This window comes from Alosa sapidissima, chromosome 4 (genome assembly GCF_018492685.1).
Source record: "Alosa sapidissima isolate fAloSap1 chromosome 4, fAloSap1.pri, whole genome shotgun sequence".
NCBI classification, from domain to species: Eukaryota; Metazoa; Chordata; class Actinopteri; order Clupeiformes; family Clupeidae; genus Alosa; species Alosa sapidissima.
This window is the reverse complement of record NC_055960.1, coordinates 37,415,844-37,437,803: the sequence shown is the minus strand read 5'-3', so window position 1 is coordinate 37,437,803 and position 21,960 is coordinate 37,415,844. Positions and strand designations below refer to the sequence as shown.

The window sequence follows — 21,960 nt, the reverse complement described above, 5'->3', positions numbered from 1 at the left end:
AGGGTAGGCAGAGATAAGGTGGCTGTTGAAGACCTGTGGGAGTGTGTGTGTGTGTGTGTGTGTGTGTGTGTGTGTGTGTGTGTGTGGGAGTGTGGGAGTGTGGGAGAGACCAGCTGCCGACGGCTGGATCTTTATCTCCACGGAGATGGCACATTTTGATTTAGATGCGCACCATCACCACACGCAATGTGAACACCTATGAACTTCCAAAACGTGCAGCAATATCTGCAGAGACAAATTTCACACAGTGACACAAAACAGCCTCCTCTCACTTGGTTTCTGTGACATTGCTGGGAAACAGATGCAATGTATATATGCAACAGCCACAGAGAAAATCTTGGATCCTGTCGTCGTCACGTCAAGTTTACAGAGAGAAAAGCGATGCAACATCAAAGGTTTCTAATTACACTGATGACGGCACACTAGCACCAAGTCGCCATGGCAACACAGGCGAATAATAAACATGGCCTCCTCTCTGCTTTCAGTCTTCGAGGAGGAGGACACCAATGACATCAACAACATTTTTGGAGAGGAGCTTTCTCCTCCTCCTTCCTCCCTCTCTCCCTCCCTCCGCCCATTTCTCTCTCTCACTCTCTCTCTCTCTCTGACACACACACAAACTGTTGCACACACACACACACACACACACACACAGGCATACACATACACACTTTTTCCCCACTGACCCCTGAGGGCTGTCGTTCAGAGGGAGCCCTTGGTATGTGGGCTGCAGTGTGTGTAGGTCTCATGCCTTGCTTCAGGCAGGACCATGCGGTAGGTGCCTTTGTGGCAGCGACGGCTGACCCATTCAGCATTTCAATGGCAGTTTAACTCTTTGAGACAAGTGTAAAAGCAAACATAAACATCTTTTAGTCAATGTACCCTCAGGCTTAGCCGCTGGTGCGCCGCTCTCTGGGAGAGATACATCTTGTCAATGACGATGACACCAAGACACACATGCAGGAAACACCTCTTTTGTCCCAAGCTTTCTCAGAGGAGTACTTTAACTCATTTAAAAGAGTCTGTGCACACAGATTTATGTCTGTGAAAACTCTTATCAAATATCATTATGCGCTTTAGGTATTCACAGCAGTCCCCTCTTCCCCTTTTGTCTTAGACTCAGGTTACATTGGGGAATACTCTGACCTAGATGTCAGCAAAAATGTAATCTTACTGTAAATATCATTTGATAAATGCATAAAAAATCTTCCATAAAATGGGATAAAATGAGTCCGTTTTGGAGCAATCCCTTATGCTCGACAGTAAGACTCACAATCCACACAGAATGAATGGCACCTCATTATGGAGACCAAGCATTTCATGTGACTAGCGAACTGTTTCGAAACCAAATCCAAGCAACGATTTGATGGGTGCAAAAACCTGGAGGGACAAGCAGATAGTGTTTCTCAGAGCTCTTTGTCTCATCACAGGATCCCCCACCCTCCCTGCCCCCGGCCCCCCCACCTTCCCTGCCCCCGGCCCTTGCCCGAGCACTGAGTAGCGCCTGCATTGGCCTGGACCACGTCGCCCATTGTGATGAGCAAAGCTAACACAACATGGGAATAAGCAAAGATCACTCTGGCATAAGATTCCCATTTCGCCTTCACCTGCTTCTCATTAGCAATGGTTTTATTGCTAATATCTACCACATGAGACGCAAGACTCAGCCACCCTCATTCAAAGGCACCAGTGGATCAGGAGAGGAAGAGGAGGAGGAGGAGGTGGAGAAGGAGGAGGTGACGAGGAGAGGGAGAGAAAGAGGTGCTGCCCCTCCCTCCCCCTAATGCCAGTAAGGGGAGGGAGATCCAGTCCGCCTGTTACTGTTAGCTCAGCTCCCGTGGATCCGACCAACCATGGACACATTCTTCACACATGTGGCTGTTGCACACACACACACACACACACACACACACACACACACACACAAATGTGCATGCCACACATGTGGACGTTCAGCGCACATTCAAAAAGAATAGGCAGTTAGATCCACGCTAACAGATTATGACGTCTCTCTTCACTACACGATTTTCACTGACGAGGTCTTAAACAACAGATAAACACAGGGTTCAGAGCAAGATGAGCACGTTTGTCTTCAGGAGTCCCTGACAGGGCCTTTTTAGAGTGTCAAATATCTAAGACAAATGATAGCAGAAGGTAAAGTCAGGATAGAGAGGTAAAGTCAGGATAATATTTTCACAGACGAGTAACAAACAGCATTGTTACTTGAGCAGTATTAGCCGCCTCTGTTTGTTGATGTTCTTTTCTTTCCAAATTCCCATTCAGGAGCATGCATTTCCCATTATGTGTGACTTTAGACTAATGACTCTCAACATTACCAGACATTTAAGGCCTTTGCCCTTTGGTGTCAAACCGGCTACTTAGCAAAAGGCCAGTCCCTCCTCCATTACAATAGTGTTGAGCCTGCTTGATTACTGACTAGACACAATCTGAATGCCTGGCTGGGAGTGACCCCCAATCTAAAAGGAGAAACTGAAAAGAGGTAGAGAAGTAAACGTGCTGCCTGAATGGTGAATGTGTCCAAATGAGAGAGAGAAGATATTTGATGTGACATTTTTAGGTCACAGTTATCTACCATTATAAGTCCTAATTTAAAATTAAATATAACTTTTTGGCAATGATAATGTCAAAATGATACCACAGAGTTTGTAAATTGCATGCACAACAAAGATATGGATGGTTTGGTAGAGAAAATAATTCAGGCTGACCAACAGAGTGAAGAAATATGCCAGCAAAACACAAAAAAGCAAAGGAAAACAAGGGGTTCTGAGAAAAATATTCATAGCAGGAGGTAAAATAGGCTTGGAGCAAAGGCTCCAAAACACAGGCGACTAAAAGAGAAGAAAAAGAAAGATGGAGATAAAACATCCTTTCTCTGCGCCTGTCCTCCTTATCCTCCTTATCCTCCTCACAGCATCGCAAAGACACAAAATAGACGCCGAGAGAAAAGGCTTGTGGGGTTATAGAGTGGGGCTGCAGGAGCATTGTGTGTGTGTGTGTGTGTATGTGTGTGTGTGTGTATGAGTGTGTGTGTGTGTGTGCGTGTGTGTGTGTGTGCGTGTGTGTGTGTGTGTGTGTGTGTGTGTGTGTGTGTGTGTGTGTGTGTGTGTGTATAAGTGTGTGTGTGAGTGTGTGTGTCCCCTGGATGGTCCCTGTCCTTGCTAACCCCTCCCTCTGACGCAGTGTTCAGAGCTCCGGCCATGGATAGACAGCTGCTATTAAACCCTGATTGTTTCAGGTTCACGGGGTGTGAAAGGGCCTGATTGAGGCCCTCTGATCCCAGTGAGGGTGGTCTCAGATCGGAGGAGGTGGTGGTGGGGGGGGGGGGGGGGGGGGGTGGGGGTTGGTGGTGAAGGGGGACAGGAGCAGGAGGAGGAGGAGGAGGAGGAGGAGGATAGGACTCCTGTGTCACGTGACGGGTGTCCCTTGCGGCGCAGCCCAAAAAGGGAGTCAGGAGGAAAACAGCAGCGCCTCATGCTGTTGCCTTCTTGCCAACTTCTGTTAGATAGATAGATAGATAGATAGATAGATAGATAGATAGATAGATAGATATATACTTTATTGATCCCCAGGGGAAGTTCAAGAAGTTCAAGTGTTCTCCCACTCTTACCATCATTCTCTCTCTTTCTCCCCCTGATTATCTTTGGACTCCAAGTCCAAGTAAGCATCCCTTAGTAGCACGTATATGAATCATTTCTACACCGATTTTCCAACCATTCTTTTTCGGTAGTTTATGTCTACCAAACATACCACACTGCCCTACCATAGACCAGAGAGCATATTCAAACTTCTCCAGACAATTGGGAGACATCTGACAAAACAATGAGTCTGTGATGACACGGAATGGATTATGTTTCTTTTCTGCCTTTACATTGGATGAGTTATACTATTAACATACATCTGTGAACCGTGGATCCACACATTATGCTGCCGACACATTCAAGTTTCCCTCCCCGACTAGTGTAGGGGCCAAAATAAAAGCCCAAAAGAAAACCTGTCCTGATTAACACTTTTGTGTCAAAGCACAATGCAAGTTCCCCCTTACAGTATAAAGAGAAGGCTCTGGCCTGGCATCTGTGAGGCCTTCCTGGATGGTTTATTTGCTCAGGACCTCTCCTAATGGGCTCCTTTTGGCTTTAACACAGGGCCATCACGCACAGATAAAGGCCAGGGGGGAAGAGGAAGCACCCCTACTGGGCCTTTCACGCGTCCCAAAGTGCAAGTGCACTCTCTCCGGCGCAACCTTGAGCGGGTCCGGTCAGTCGACCGGCTAACTGACTGGCCACTGCTGCTTGTCTGGGCCCTTTGTGGCCTGAGGGTCCTCTTCTGAACACAGCAGATGCTCAGAAGAGCTACTGATTAACACTCTACAGCTAGTGGGTCATACATACATATACAAGAGGAATGATTAAGTGTACATGACGGTCAAGGGAAAAAGCCATGTCATCTGTCAACATGGATGTAAAGGATGTGTAATCATTTCACTGACACCATGCTCATAGCTGCCTGTCTGAGGTCTTACTGAGGAAGCTTGTATTTTATGATCACAGAAAAATAAAAACATGGTCACTAGTGCTTTCTGTACAGTGGTCCAATGAGTACTTAGTTGCCCAGTTACACAAAAATTATATCAACAGTGACATTGCAGATTCAGCTACAGAGGCTCATTATGTCCTCATTAGTACTTTCCACCAATTCCAGGATTTTCTCATTTTCACAATTCTTGCCACTTGTGGTCATGTAAGGCCAGCGCAGGGGTAGTGCATTTTGGTTTGTTACATGAAGATCAGATTTATGGTTCCATTGCATCTTGCCATATTCATGATTTAACCACATTATGAGATGAAGCAGATCTTTATAGGGCAATCACACAGATTAGTCAAGATTACATAAGGTTTTACATCAAGTCCTCTCCCTCTCACACTAACAAAGTCTTCCCACTCCCTCTTTTTGACAAGCGTATTCATCCTGTCCTTTTCCCACTCTCTCTGTTTCTCTTCTCAGTTTCTCATACTGTACAAAGTTATTGCCCACTTTATGACTATATAACAAGCCTTACTTAACAGCTAATAAAGTTTCGACTGAATGCAAGATCTTTTCTTAAGCGCCAGGTTATTTAGCCTATATTTTGAGCGTTTTCTCCTAAAAGGATTAGTCACCATAATGGGGTTTCATACCTCATTTGTCTTATTTTCTCGGCACTCGGTGTATCAAATGAGATGAGATTTGGCCTATACATGGTTGTGCGGTAAATAGCTAACACTCAGAGTTTACACTATTTCGTTTAAATTAGCTTAGATGGCATGTAGTACACACGCTGATAATATTCTGGTTATGCAGTAGGAATCTGTACTAACGTAATATTATTTCTGTGTAGCGTCTAAATACACTTTCACAAAATGAATTGGTAACACTGAAGACTAAAGCCCATGGGATTGATGTTTCATCCCAAATCAGCAGATGATGTTTTTTTCTAAATGAATGTAATGAAAATAAATACACAGAATGTTAATCCATATAATAATATCGTACTGCGGTAGGTCTCCTGGCCGACAGAGCCCATGAACATTTGGAAAAAATACTGGCACCTAAAGTATTTCAGGTTACAAGAAACAGCTGTGGAGATGCGGCCCTACGACCCTCAATGGAATGATATGACCTCCACACACTCAAGGAGAGAGTTTATGTGATCAGTTTTGTACAGAAAATGCAGACAATCAAACAGCACGGGCGAATGGGAGCCTCGAAATTGGTACGTGAATAATTTGCACGGTTATTGCAAAGACAAAATAGCCTAAACAAAAAATACAGACACATAATCTCTACCATTTATGTCAGTTGTGTTTGTAAAAACAAATCGTGACTTTGATTAAGGAATGTTAAACGGCGTTATCTCAGTATGCGCAGAATTAGCCGAACGTTTAGAGAACCGGAGCGTGTCAACACGTTGAGTAAAATTTGCGGCTCGTAAAGGAATTATGGGCGTTCAGCTATGTGGACTGCAACTTTTTAACTGCCAATAACATGAAAAATACGCTGTCATCTGTAATATAGCGATGATCCTGACAAGTCTCCAAAACATTTCTTAGTTGTGCTTAGTGATGAGGACTTGTATCATGTTCTGAAAGAACACTTCAAACTACACAAGTATTTACCAACACTCACGGGTGGTCTTCGAGAGCTCGACAATATGTGGCTTAGGGCTTTATCTTTTTCTTCAGCACACGTTACGGTTTCAGAGTGTTTATATTAAGCAATACAAGTGACTATGAGCACTGAGTAAAACAGTGCTGTTGTAAAGACATGTTTGTATTGCTAATCAATGCGCAAACATTCCACTTGATCAACAAACTCATAATGCACTTACTTTGAGACCATCACCCCATTCAAGACCCGTTAATAAAAGACAGCATTTTAAAGGCATTGCGTTTTGTACACAGACAAGGCTGTTAATATAACTACTAATATCCACAAAATTCTCACACATTAATTATCTAATTTCAGCGTGAATTGACAGAATATGAAAATACCTCGTACACGGCGTTGCGCTTGTCTGCATCAGTAGGTGGCCTTAAATTGATCCCAGCAAACTCGGCTTTCCTTGGAGGAACTTTTGGAGAAAGGGGGCAGAGAGCGTCCCACTGGGGGTTAGAGAATTTCCAATAAAGCCCCCTCTTTCTCTCCCTGAGCAGACATATGCAGATGGAGACGGTTTGTACTTCTTGGAATCACACAGTTTACTCCCGTGATGAAGTCTTCATGTATCCACTTTAATGGTTGCGCCAGAAAAGTTTCGCAAAAGTTATGTCTTGATGCGAGTGACTTGAAGCAAATCCCGATACATTTTCGGTGCCCGTGTCTCGCGGACCCTAAGTTGCAGAGGCTATGCGAGAATGCGAACCCTCCTTCCCTCTCCCCCTCTCTCCCCCTCCCTCTCCCTTTCTCAGACTCCGTGGACCACCCCGAAACAGGAAGTTAACTTTTTGTTTTTCCTGAAAAAAATCTGAACTGGGACTTGGCTACTCCGCCGTCACAGCCTCTCATCAAGTCCTGCGCGCTCACTAAAACATTATTATTATATGAGTTTGAAAAGCTGGCAATATTGATAACTATAACAATATTATTTATTATTATTCATAATAATCATGATGATGATAATACAAATATTAATAATAGCCGGTAGAAATCTTTATTTGAACTCAACAATTAGTTTTGTTCGTCTTTGTCACGTGTCTTTTATGTTTTCAGCTCAACTTTCCGTCTGCTACTTTCAGACTACTTGTGTGGCTCGGGATGCTCAGTCTTGTCCCCATCTTAGCCAGTTTGACTTGGCGGTTCACCGCAAAACCTGGAATGGAGTGGAGTGCGCACAGGAGGAGCGTTCCATTGGGTTCAAATGTAGCCTACGTCTTCACAGTAACATAAATCTGTTTATAAAATGGCGAAATGCCAACCGCCACACAGTTTGTTCTAGTCCAAAGGACGCCAAATCCTGTTCATGGCAGTCGTTAGATTAACATAATATAATTTCGACTATCAATCATTAGTGTTTGAGTAAGGCATGTTCATTGTAATGAATTTATATTTGTTACAGTCTTGGTTTCCTTGTCTTAATGTCTTTTGGTTATTGTTCGATTTTTATACTTTAAAATATTGTTTAATATGTATTGTAATGGTTTTCATAGTGAACAGAGCTGGTTAAGACTTGGTTAACAGATGTTTTAGACAGAGAAGCATTTTAACAAGGTTTATGTTCAAATTCTTCTCTATATAAAACATCTGTTAGCTCTAAGAGTAGCCTAATGTCCTTTTTTGGATTGTCTCCAATAAATAAACAAATACATGAATAAACAGAGTGCAACAGATAGGCCTAGGCTACATAAATATCCAGATACATGAATGAAATAGATAATTTGTATGCGTATTATGATATTGCAAATTAACCCCAATTACTGACCGCATGCTGCTCTAGAATAAATGTGACTGAAGGATCACCCTTACATCTGCATTAGGCTACTGATTCCTGGAGGCTGAGCTTAGCAGCTGGTGACCTGTCTAAAGCAGGAGTCCATTGAGAACATACGCGCTGGTGATTAAACCAGATTGTGAATGGTTTCAGGGCCCAGCAATGAAGCAGAGCGTCTTAGTACTTACAGTCACGCAGATGCAGGGGCCATATGCCTGCCACTGAGATTCCGAATGGTGGACTTGTGTGCCATTCATATCAGCTTGAGAGGTAAGTTCTGAATGGAAAAGTTGTTGCCATAGCAACATGTCCAGTGATAGCTTCACAGTACTGCAGATGGTATTTACTTGTGTGCGCATAGACACACTCTGATACATACACATGCATACACTGTTGTGTCACATGCAAACATGCATTTGTGCAGAGAAGGCATGCATGTACAGTACATTGCCACTGTTAAGTGCAGTACATTTTCATGGTTGCAGTTTAGATTTTGCAGTCATGCACACTCACAGATGCACATATTGACATGCATGCACAGACACAGGTATGAGTATGTGTGCATGCAAACTTGTGCTAATCAACACCAAACATGTTAAACATGCACACTCAAGTTGTGTGCACTGCACAAACAAGTTATTTTGTGTTATTTCCAACACATATTGTGTAACAGATAAAAAAAGGAAGCAACACAAACTCTGTTGTTCCTATCTGGACACAGAGATGTGTTAAAAACAATGCAAGTTGTGTTGTTTTCAACACATTCGTTTTAAGAGTGCACTCACATGTGCATACGATGTTTTTTAGGCCTCACAACACAGTATTTTGCAAATGGAAAATAAATAAAACCAGAAAACACAACACAAGGACAGTCTCTCATAGATTAGATAGTATTCTGCAGACAAATTGTGAGTGACAAGATTTGGATACACCCTTTGTGGGCCAAGATCTAGCTTGGCGGGAGGAACATGTTAGCCCATCTGTCTGTTAGCCTCCATTAATGTTTGAGATGTGGGGTTAACGGGACCAAAATAAAAGTTGCAGGTGTCCATTCACATAAATCCGCTAAAGCTAATTGACAGATTACAACCGCCAAGGGATTACGCTCAGGGGGAAAAGTCAGACATAGTGGAGCACGAGTGCCCATTCTATTCATGGCAAGTGAAAAGGAGAAAATGAATCTCTACCCATCACTTTCCTGCTGCAGGCTTGTGTAATAATTAGTTCCTAGCTCTCACTACAGACACTCTTTCCCCCCTTTTTAATAAAAGTACATGGCTCAATATACCATAGTACTTGGCTTAATATACCATACACCAATCATTTGCAGCATATATACCGGTAAACAGAATCGTTCTGGAATTGGAAGCTGCTTGGCAAAGATCCCGTCACTGACACGTGACGTGATGAAACATTCAAGTTTTTCAGAAATTAGAACAGCAAATGGTATGTAAATAAAAACACGAAACTATTTCGGGACGGACTTGCAAATACTTGAACAGTCATTCACAGGTTTTGTTTTGTATATCCTGGCTCAGTGAAAATGTTGAATATGCTCTTGCCTAATAACAAAGCAATAATGCATCTTCCTGCACACACAGTGCAATCCTCTTCTCCTTAGGAATAACCAAGACACAGCACCCACGGACACCGTGCACACACAGTGTGCCTCTTCTCCTCAGGAATAACCAAGACACAGCACCCTCGGGCACCGTGCACACACAGTGTGCCTCTTCTCCTCAGGAATAACCAAGACACAGCACCCTCGGGCACCGTGCACCTGCTCTCTTCATGGCCCGTGTGGGTCTGGTTCACTCTAGGCCACTGCAAGATCAACGCTCAGTTAGAGGAGAGTGCATCTGTTACCAAGACAGGAGGCAGCTGGACACCATTATCTTGGTCTCCGAAATCCACAAAATCTTTACAGGATTTATTTTTCCGTTGCAGATGGTCCTCTGCACGTTTTGGCTCCCATTGGCTTGGGGTCCCTGGCTGCTACTGATAGGATCCCTTGGCCGCCCCATATAAAGGTGCTGCACTGCTGCTGTGCTGTTCCACCTTTTCTGCGGCCAGGAGAGAAGAGAGAGGCAAAAAGGGAAAGGACGGACAGGCGGAGAGACTCGCTGAACTGACCCCACGCACCTGCGTGGTAGCTTGGAGGACTGTGGCTTTCAACTGCAGAGGTAAGGAACTGCTATGGTAGCTTGGAGGACTGTGGCTTTCAACTGCATAACAAGTCATAATGTTTTATATAGTAATAATTTGATTATTATGCAATTATTTGCATTTATATTTTGATAGAATTAATATATTTTTCAAAACGTAATATCATATTTAGATAGATAGATAGATACTTTATTGATCCTCCAGGGGAAATTCAAGATATTTCTTATAACTGAAAGATTTCTGTTGTTGTTTTTTGTTGGTTTTTTTTATATTTTAATATAGTATACAGTCACTTAAACAATTGTAAGGCTAAAAGTAGATATTACATTACTACATTACTACAATTACATTATTACAAAATAACATTCTAATAATATACTAAAATAAGCTATCAGACAGTGACAGTATAGCATGTACAATGCAATAACTAGAATAGTTACTAGAATGCCAGACATAATTGTGTTAAGGTGAAATGGGTAAACAACCAGTCTTCTTGACGTAAGCAATGAGATTCAGTGACATTGAGAGGATGTTGCTGCCATTTGAAATTATTTTGAAATATTTTAACATTTTTAAAGATAAAATGTGTTTGATTATTGTCATGTAATGTAACTTCCAGAAGGGTTTACTTTAGAAATTATTTACATTTACATGTATTCATTTAGCAGACACTTTTATCCAAAGTGACTTACAGCAACAAAATAACATCTACAGTGCAGAGGAAACCATAGCTAAGAATGACTACATCTGCCAACACAATTAGTAGGGGATAGGATTGCCTACATGATGAATACTAGTCAAAGTGTGGGAGGAGGAGAAAGTAGTATTAGAAGAGGGAGGAAGAGGAGGAGAGAGGGATGAGGAGAGGAAGGAGGTAGAAGAGAGGGATGAGGAGAAGAGAGAGGGAGGGATGAGGAGAAGAAGGAGGTAGAGGAGGAGAGGGAGGGATGAGGAGGAGAGAGAGGGATGAGGAGGAGAGGGAGGTAGAGGAGGAGAGGGAGGGATGAGGAGGAGAGGGAGGTAGAGGAGAAGAGAGAGGGATGAGGAGGAGAGGGAGGGATGTGGAGGAGAGAGAGGTAGAGGAGGGAGGAACATGGTAAGAGCACATCAGTTGCGTCAGGTTGTGAGAAACTAAATTCTCCATCCATATTTATTACAGTTATAGTGATGGAGTGTTATTTTACATTTCCATGGTATATTTTGGTTAAAGCCCAGGCCATGTCCAGGTTAACCCTAAATGTTAATACGTCTTAAACATTGTTTGACACAAAATATGAATGTACTATTTTAAAACTGATAGCTTATAAACATCTGCTGTAGAGATCATCAAGTTATTATACAGATACAACAGTGCTGTACACCTGGACTTCAGTGCGTCAGACAGCCGTGTAATAACAATTCACATGAGTGCTAAAAATACATCCAGTTAACACTGTCCTTATGAGGCTCACAGCTGGTCGGTCCATGCTATGTGTATTGTCTAAACTAAGAACATTACTTACACACAATTCATAAACTTGCTTTATAGTGCAGTGGTTCTCAACCTGGGGGTCGGGAAAATGGGGATTGTGATATACAGCTCTGGTAAAAATTAAGAGACCACTGCACATTTTTCTGATGTCATCCTACGGTTGCTGAGTGACATTCAAATGAGTTGACGGTCATATTCAAATTTGCAGTGGTCTCATAATTTTTGCTGTAATGTCTGGGGGTCGCCAGGATCTGTGAAACAATAACATTATTCAATTCTACAGTAAGCTAAGCCATCACTTTTCATCTGTTTTATGTGGTTCTCATTAACGTATCTAACACAGTTACATGCAGTGTTTATGTATATGGCAGTCTGGCCTTAAGCATCATTAAACTGGCAAAGTAACATGGCAGACTTTGTGGGCTAAGTGAACATAATAACATTGTGAACATGATAGCATTGTAGTTGGCAAAGAAGAAGTCTCAACCGCTGCCCATGGAGTTGGCTTCTCAAAAAAATTGTTCCAACTAAAGATTCTAATTTAAATCTAAATCTGATCTAAAAGTATGCAGCAGTAAATCTACATGAAATGAGTTGTTCTGTCTGAGGGCAAAACAGTACAGAGAGCCTGTAGTGGAGGGTGGGGGGGGGGGGGGGGGGGGTCAAAAAAGCAACCTGATTATTCTGGGGGGGGGTCAAAAAAGATTGAGAACCACTATCAAGGATGCGATTGCAATGTGTGCAACAACGGATTTCCCTGACCTTACGTTTAAAGGGACGCAGCTCAGTGCCACAAGGGGGCAGTATCACACAGTGTGAACAACTGTCCATTTGGGTTTTGTCCCTTTTACACAGACATTGTTGATAAATGCTTTTCAGAGTATTGTGGCGATAACAATAACAATCACAGCATTTCAAAATGAGTTAATTGCACAGGATTTCTGTTCTGATCTGATGCATTCTTGTGATTATATATATATATATATATATATATATATATATATATATATATATATATATATATATAATTGTATATATAACATATAATTGGCAATTTCTAGGAATAATCTATTTGGATTCTTCAGCTCACAATCCAGAAATACTTCAAGAGAAAATGTTAACAGAGGCAAAAGCATTTCAGCAGAAGAATCCAACCTATCCCCACCCCAGAACTGATCCTCTGACATCATTTTCTGCTGGTATTACATAAGCTACCCACCTAAGTGAGAGCAAGTGAGAGCAAGGGTAAGTGATGACATACATTTGACACAGCACACAGATATATTTACACTATATGAACAGATATAACACTATATGAACAGATATTAACAGATAGATAGATGCAAATGCACTTGTTGTGTTTGGGAGGAGATGGTGGTGGCGGCGGTAGGTATAACACTTTCGTTATATGAGATAACATCGGCTTCTGAGCCTTTATGTCACTACAGACTTTCACATAGAGCTTACATAGAGCCTCACACACTCCAACTTATCCATCCTCCACTTTAGCTGTGAGCTTACAAACAGGTGAATACTGCCTGGTGGTTTACCATTCACTTTAACCTGACAGAATTAGGCCTGGATAGGAAATTATGTGTGTGATAAGAGGTCAGAGTCAGTGTAGGGTTAAGGCAGAACAACAAGGACTGTGACATTAATTCCCTGAGCTGTACTGATGCAAGCTCTCACTGGATCATGGACTATTTACGTCCAGTAGCCCCTTGACTTAAGTTGCCTATATTCTTCAGGGTGCTCACAGTACATCTGTGGAATATGATCCAGGGGGAACACAGCAGAGATTTGGCACAATTGCTATTTGGGTCAAAGAGCAACACTAACTGCACCTGCCCTGACGGCTGATGCAATTGGAAGACATTAAACAGTGAAGCTTTAGGACAAAATAATGATTGGTAGAGTGCAGGGGCGCAGGAGATATTTTGAAAGTGAGGGGGACCAAATTGTGAACACAAACCCATAGTGAGATCAGATTTTCAGATATCGGATCGCCACCTCTGGCCCACTTTCGACCATCATATTTTAAACTTGCCAGAATATTAAGATAATACCATTGATTGTTTTCAAAATATTTTTTGATTAAAATTGTCAAAACTGTGAGATGAGCACAACGCCAGATCTGCCCTCAGACCAGCTTCTTGCTATGTGCAATTCTACTTTTATTTAATTTTTTTTAGATTTATTTTACACTACTTGGGCCAATGGTAGAATACTCTAAAAGCAACATGATGTTGATATTTTATGAAGCCATGAATGAATCATCATGCCTATGATCCAAACATAGACTACATGATCAAATAGCCTAGTTAGGCCTACAGTACCTAAATTGTCTGGTATAAACCAAATCAACTCTCCACTATGTGTCTGCAGTTAATATTTATGCAATGTTAGAACATGTTGGCTTAACAAGTTACCAGTCCAGAACACACAGAAAATTGCAACAGAAAGTTGCCTTTATAATCAACTACTATTTGTTCCAACAGCATTTAAACAAAGCATTTATAAAATTTAAAATATATATTACATAAGAAGTAAAATAAAATACTGTTACTGTAGTAACTGTACCACATTATCCCAAGCTTCAAAGAGCTCCCCATGTCTGTGACAGCCAGACGTGACACCACTAAATTCTCAGCTTGTTTATACCCCACACTGAACGCGTAAGAAAGGCCCATCACTCTGGGGTGTGGTAGCCTACTCTCTGGGATTTATGCACCAAGGTAACTGAAGTATCCAATTTGTGTCTTGAAATTATGTTTGAAATAAATGTCTTAGAACAAAAACTTTGGGTAGGCCTATATAGCTACTTGTATTTTATAGTTAGGCTAGTGAAAACAAGTTGATCAGTAGGCTAGTTGAGTTTATTATCAATAAACATAACAGCTAATGTCATGTTGAGCAGGAGATAGGCTACCATAAATCCTTAAATTATGCCCGGGATTGATTCTATTTATAGCCGGACAAATAAAGGCAGGTTCCCATATTTGCCTATACCATACCAACAATTGCCATCAGTCCACCAGCACTAGAAGACATTGCTTCGATTTAAGTCAATGAAATAACACCTCTTCTTAATATTTTATTATATTGTTGGTTGGATTAATAAAGTCGTTTTCCTACCATGGGTCTCCAACACACGTTCTCAAGCTCATTGTCTTGCCGCCCCTTTCGAGCTAATTACCAGAGGCTGAAGGCTACTACATTTAACGCAATTGTTGCGTGACTCAAGGCATTCCAGCCTACGAATTTCATAAAAAGTAGCCTACTAAATCATGCATAATTAAACAATAACTCAATTTAGGCTACTTGGCTACGCAAAAAGGTTTCTATTACAGCACAACCCCTATTCAATGAATGGCTGCCTTGTCTCGCAATAAACAGCGGTGGAAATCCCAACACTTTTTTAACTGCATGAAACATAACAGTGAACCATCAAATGTATCTCCCAGAGTTCAGTGCCCATCAGTCCCAACATTTAGCAATATAATCAAACAGTCAAAAAGTAAATTAGATCCCAAACCAAACCGAAAATGTTATGCTTTTGATGGCCTACCAGTATGCCGCTCCAAACGAAAAGCATCTCTAATGATGGTTGTTAGTAGACAAACTGGCTTCAGATATCCAACAGAGTGAATATGAGATTGTGCAGTCTTACAGTACTGTAGATGGCTGTGGTTAGTGATGTGATGCTGTTAATGGGGAGTTTTACATAGTTAGCGCAAACCCTATAGGTTATTATTTATTTAGCGTATATAAGGCTTTTTTTCCTTATCAAAAGTGAGGGGGACGACGGCCGTCTCTTCAGCACTGTGTGGGACATATCCCCCACGTCCCCCGTGCCTCCTGCGCCCCTGGTAGAGTGACAGGCTCTTTTTTTTTTTCAAATAGTGATTTTTAGCCCAAAGTCCATTTTCATGTAATTTATTTGCTAATTTTGCAAATACAGAACACACCTGAGCAAATTTCACAAAAAATGTACGTTTTCCCTCTAATGTAATGTGCAAAGCAAGTAGAAAACATTTGAAAATAATTCTCTTTACTCTCAGAATGTTGTGTTAAATGCCCATGGCTGCTTCCGAGGCTGAGCAAATCCACTACTGCCATTGAAAACCTAGATTTCTAGAGAACTAGAATTAATGTTTATTTAGACCAATTGGTGGACAGCACATCAGTGGCACATAATTTGGCCTGCACTGCAGTACCCACTGTTCCTTTTGATGACTAAAGTCGTACTTGAGCTGGCCGAGATTAAAGACAGGTGGTAGCTTGTGCCTACCTTGAGGGAACACTGGCAGTACAACCTGTCATTATCTTTCTTCTAAAGAAGCTGCCACCTATTACAAGACTTCCCATTCCCAATCCCATTCCACAGGCATAACTCTCCAAGCTCTGAAGAAGTAGATTTATGCTTACTGACACTTTGTAGTTTCACAATGACATGAGCAGGAAACAGTATAATGTGAAATTTAAATTTATCTGACACAACAATATAAACCCCATAAGCTGTAAATTATAATAAAAAATAACATTGCAGTCTGTCCTCTGGCAGGGGGAGAGACTTCACATTGTCACATACAATTAGATCAAAATTGGTTCTTTTCAATGATTTTTAATGATAATGATGATTTGAAGCTCTCGAAAGTGTAGAAAACAGTCCAAAGTTGCTGCTTGTGGATATATACTTTATCAACTCTCCAAAATGTAATACCAACCACATGATCCTATAAGTACAAAACATAATCCCACATTCCATAGTTTTAATTGATTCTTAAAACACTATGCTCATTGCTCAACTTTGCCCATCAATGAAATTTAGGCCCCATGTATAATAATTGTAAAAATCCAGACTGTTGATTCTGTCGTTCCTGACAGAACCTGTAAGTAAGAGAAGTGCGTGCAAGATGTGGCTTCAGTCTTAAGTCATCTCTAAATCTATTCTAAGGCTAGTTTGGTAAGCTTTATCTGTGGCCGTTGTGAAGCTCGTTGCACCTGACAATCAGTTGGCGGTTGAGAGTCGTTGTCGCTTAGGATAGAGGTATCTGATACACATGAGTCACTTTTAAGACCGTCAGATGGCAAATAAAGTCCTTCACTGACTATGACGAATATCAATTTTCAGTGTAAGTCTGGATAAACAATGTCCCCCTTTATGCAGAGCAGAGGCAGCGACTGCTCCATTGAAGTCTATGGCCATAGCTCAGAATTTCACCACATATACTAAGAGCTTGGATCTATAGAGTTAAGAATGTGAATTTTGGGTATGTTTTCATGATCCTCAAACCCTTCTGAACATTTCAGGTACATTTTTAGCATTTTTCAGCATTCCAGTCTGCCCTGCTGAAAAAAACAGCTAGAAACCAGCTTATGCTGGTAGCTGGTTTTAGCTGGTCTTTGCTGGTTATCTTCCAGATCTTGCTGGTCTTTACTGGTGTAGCTGGTTGGGCCACCAGCTGGACATGCTGGCGTGACCATCTGAGGAAGCTGGTCATGCTGGAGTGACCAGCCTGTCTTGTGTGATACAGCTGGTGCAAGATGGTCATGCTGGTGACCAGCCTGTCAAGCTGGTCATGCTGGTTTGCTAGAATGACCAACATAAGCTGGCATGGCCAGTTAAACCAGCACTATAGACCAGCAACACCAGCTAAAATGACCGGCTTGAGGTGGTACGACAAGCAAAACCAGCTGAATTACCATCATAAGCTGGGAAAACCAGCTGAAGGTATGTTTTCGCAAGAGTTTTGCTGGTCTAGCAGGTCAACCATCACAGGGTGGTCAAACATGCTGGTTAACAAGCTGGTCAACCAGCAAACCACCTTTAGTTGGTCAGGCTGGTTTTTTCAGCAGGGTGGAGAAAATCGACCTTATAATAAATAACCAGGTACTGGTTATTATGACCGCCGCTAGCGAAGCGCTCGTATAGGGATTGTCAAAGTTTTTTTTTTTTTTTCCCCCGTCATCTTCTTCCTGAATTTTTGGTCAACGATACCCGGGACACCGAACCACCGGGGCACATGAAATTTGGTGGGTATGTAGCCCCACTAGACTTTTACGGAAAAATTTCACTTGGTCCCCGGGGGCCACTCCCCCCCTCGCGCGGGGCCCCCCAAAACCCAAAAAATGCAGTTTTTCCTAAATAACTACCTGAAACGTGGCACCGAGGATAAAGAAATTTGTATGGTATGTTGGTCTCAAGGGCCCACATCAACCTAGCCCATAATCACTCATTTGTGATTTGCACCCCCCCGGTAAAAATGAAAATGCAATATCATTCTGCTTTAATCGCCCCTCTCTTCAGTTAAGATGTTCAGAACTGCACTGTATGTGTATGATTAACCTGACATTCTCTGGGGGTATGCCAAGTTTCGTAGAATTTCATCCATGGGGGGGGGGTCTGTGTACATTTAGTGACTGTACACTCATTGGCCTGTAGATGGTGGTGCACACATATACACACGCACACACACACACAGGAACGCACATACCGTCAGTATCGGCAATTACAACGGGCGATACATCATTACAAATTCAGTAGGATTAAAGGAAAACCAAAAATATTCATCATAATAATTTGGCTGAATTTCCAGTATTGGTGTCACGTAGTCGTTTGTCCACCAGATGGCGCATCGTTGCAGTGAGACGTAATTTTGTTGGAAGTTAATCTAAAGTGGGTTGGAAAGACACTACGCTTCCTACAAGGACAAGACTGTAGTTACCGCAGAGAACGTCTAATAAGGGTAGGATGATTTCTGCATGACATGTAATTCCCATTTCTTCTTGAAGCCGAAATAAATCTGAGAATGTTTATCGGACATGCTTGGTTTTTACTGCAGGTAGGCTACGTTAATCTTAAGTTATATCAATAGCTTAGAGTAGGTAAAATAATGTTACCGTTAGCATTGGTTGAGTGATGGAGGCCAATTTGATTATTGATGAATTGATAACAGCACTAATTGCATCTTTCGACTGTCCTCTCATTTGCTTATGACCATAACCTAGGCTACTAACAGGAGCTAAGTGAGTTAGCCACAACACGTTCGCTACGTGATGGTTTTCTAATGGAAAATATAGGCTACCTGAAAGATAACCTGTCTATGATGCATCCTAAACACCGGGCTGGGACATTTAGCTCAAAGTCTCAAAAAGCATCTGAGTCAACGTTCATTCCCAAACACCCATATAGGCTACTTCAATCCTCTATTTTCAAAGGTGATTCAAGTAAGGAAGTGCATGGCTCAAAGTAAAGTAACTAGGACTGAAACTACATAAATTCGTCAAAGTGAATAATTTGTGTCATCGCCGCAATGTAGATTTATTAACGCACCCGTGATCTACATCTCCATTTAAACCAAATCTTTTAGAGCGCACGTTGAGAGATGTATCCAGGGCAGGGCTGTACCTACACATATTTGTTGCACGTGCTACAAAAATCATTCTTTGCGATGGATGATTTAGTACCAATGTTACACCGGTCCAATACAGTTTTGCCTATGGCTATACCGTGAGACTGAGACGTTTTTTGTTTGTTCGAAATGTGTGTTTAGGGTGTGAGAGTCGATGTGCTTTGATTCCAGCTTGGTAGTAGTAGTCTATGCGATTAAAAAACACGTGTGTGTGAAGTATCCAAACAATGATAACGCTTTCATTATGGCTGCTTTAGCCACAGACCTTGAGCTACTGTACAGTGTGTTGGGTTCCATTTAGAAGTGTCGCTTTCCGTGATTCACACAGCTGCGTGAAATGTATTACTACTGATATGCAAAACTATTAACTTTTCACCAAGAGGTGGCAGCTTAAGTCCGCTTGATACTGTAAGCCATTGGTTGTGGTTATGTTGTGTAATAGGCCTAGCATAGGGCCTATCTTATATAGCTTATAGTTTGTTAACAGTCACGGTTTTGTCATAACTTCCTCTATGCATTTTTGCATTTAGAATAGCTCTGAAACCGGGGGCGAACACGTCGCAGGGGGGCGCCAGTGCGTGTATATCTCAATCGCAAAATTAAACAATATTTCTATCGGGCGCCTACCATGGACTAGGCTGGGTGAACTCAGCTGATCTGCCGGCGATTCCTTTTTGATTTCTTAAAAGATTGAGCTTGGTCTGGCGAAAGCCAGACTAACCATGGACCTCATAGTTGCAAAATGCAAGGGAACATGAATCAGCATATTATTTGCACAAACAATAATGGACAGTAGCTCTTCAACTTGGCCCGTTAAAATGTGTATGAACAGTCTAGCAACGCATTTCATGAAGGCCCTTTTGGACATGTCAGTTATTTGCATCACTGGGTAAAACGGCATTTTGTTTTAGACTACTGGTATTTAATTTGTGCATTGACAATAAAGCTGAATATCATATGAACTAGATGACTAAACTTATGCATATGTAGAAGAAGAAACATTCACAAAAATCCATGACATGACCTCTCTTCTTGATAGCTGTTGAAAACTGCATGGAACTGACAGGGATTGTTTTGTTTAATAATAAACAAATAAATACATTATGCTGCTACCTTCTGCTTTTCCCAAATACAATGTAGCCTACAGGTGTACCTTTCATCAGTCCAGTTGCAATGGATGGACCGTGATGAACTGCCCTACTTGTGATTGTTTAGATATTTTAAAGGTTTTATAACAATGCTACAAATTTTTTGGCAAGTGCTACAAATCTATTCACCTTTGCAGCGCCAGTAGGCTACTTTGTGTGCGGCCCGCAAACACACATTCCAAACAAGCATACACAAAAGTTTCAAGAGTGGGGGATGGAGTAGAAGATGGAGACTAATTCATTAATATGATTTATTTTCGCGGAATGGATGTACAGGACTAAGCGGCGGTCATATTTTGTACCGCTATGCGGTACATCTAGTTTATTCCACTGCTGCAAGTATCTTGCTCCGCCTTAACAATCTTTGGTTCACTGGCCTGTTCTTCTTCTTCAGTAAGTTTTTCTTGGCAGTTTGCAAACGGAGTGCATTACCACCACCATCTGCTAGACTGAGATGTAATGGCAAGTGTACCCTTTAGCCTCGTTCTGGCCGCCGGGTGAATAAGGCGAATTGAGTTGTCATTTGTGACAGTGTGACTTAGCAAAAAGTTAGACCCACAGTAGGCATTCAAATAATAAATTCAAAAACTGAATGTCTTGCTTTTCTACTGCCGTTGTTTCACTCACAAATTAGCAAAAGCGCCATTCATTTTTCCATAGAGATTTTTTTCTTAGGAACCAGGAAGTGTTAAAATGCTAACGTTAAAATGCTAACGTTAAAATGCTAACGTTAAAAATGCTAACGTTAAAATGCTAACGTTAAAATGCTAACGTTAAAAATGATAAGTTTACTTCCCCACTTTAAAGGGTTCCTTCCTTTTTCCAAAAGTCAAGTTGGAATGATATCGAATAAACCTATAAATCGTTCAAATCAACTCAAATGCATATTGGAATATGTAGGCTACACTAGGCAGCAGTAGGCTAAATGTCACCATGCCAAATATCATTGATGCGTCATTTAAGATCGTAGAGTTAGGGGCTCATTTGGAGTGTCAACAGGGTCATTGTAATAGATAACAATTTGACAATTTGACAACTAGTGATGTAACTTGCGCTTCAAACGCTTCATTTCAGTGTTATTACACTTTGTCACCAACCACCGGTCCTTCAGAATGACCCAGCAATTCATCTTACAAAGAGCATTTCCAGACTCTCATCCCAGTTAAAACTGAGCTGGAAGCCTTGGAACACACCAGATCGTCCGGGATTTGCCTAGCGGTGGAGAGGTGGCTATTGGCAAGTAAGCAAACACATTTTATAGACAGCATGATTGCATAATAAAACTGGACATATGATCCCCCTTTGTCTCAGTCATCTGTTTTCACAATTCTAAAATACTTTATGACTCTGTCTGGCCACATCTGTGTCATATCTCAGATCTGTGTGACATATGACAAAAAACATTAGTATATAATGACCAATCTGTTTGGATGGATTGGGACACTATAAGTATGTGCAAGGGTAGCCTTAAATACCACAAACAAGAGGGACCAAAGTGTAAAGTTTTTGGAATGGCTAAGAAGAAGGGAACCTAGTACTGGGCCTTGTAGTGCTCCTGAGTCCTGTGCTCCAAAGAGTTACATTGAAGTGACATCTGCTTATCTACTCAACTAGCCAAATGAAAGCAGTTTTTGCATAGCCTTTCTTGCCCTTGTTGCCGAAATCCAATAAAAAGAGACATATTTGAACAATCACCCAATTGTTTGGTTTATTTATCCAAATGTCTAGAAGGCTAGAGCCTGAGGAAACTGTAGAAGACCTAGAAACAAGTGGACA

At 41.5% G+C, this 21,960-nt stretch overlaps 1 protein-coding gene across 2 annotated transcripts in view; it reads right to left on the bottom strand.

The window, feature by feature from the left end:
- gli1 (GLI family zinc finger 1) overlaps positions 1 to 6,896 on the bottom strand; it is a 51,323-nt gene extending 44,427 nt beyond the window's left edge. For both annotated transcript variants that reach the window (XM_042090235.1, XM_042090236.1), the window contains exon 1: positions 6,549 to 6,896. The gene's annotated coding sequence lies outside the window, so the exon portion shown is untranslated. The remainder of the gene's footprint in view (positions 1 to 6,548) is intronic.
- Positions 6,897 to 21,960: the final 15,064 nt, after the last annotated feature.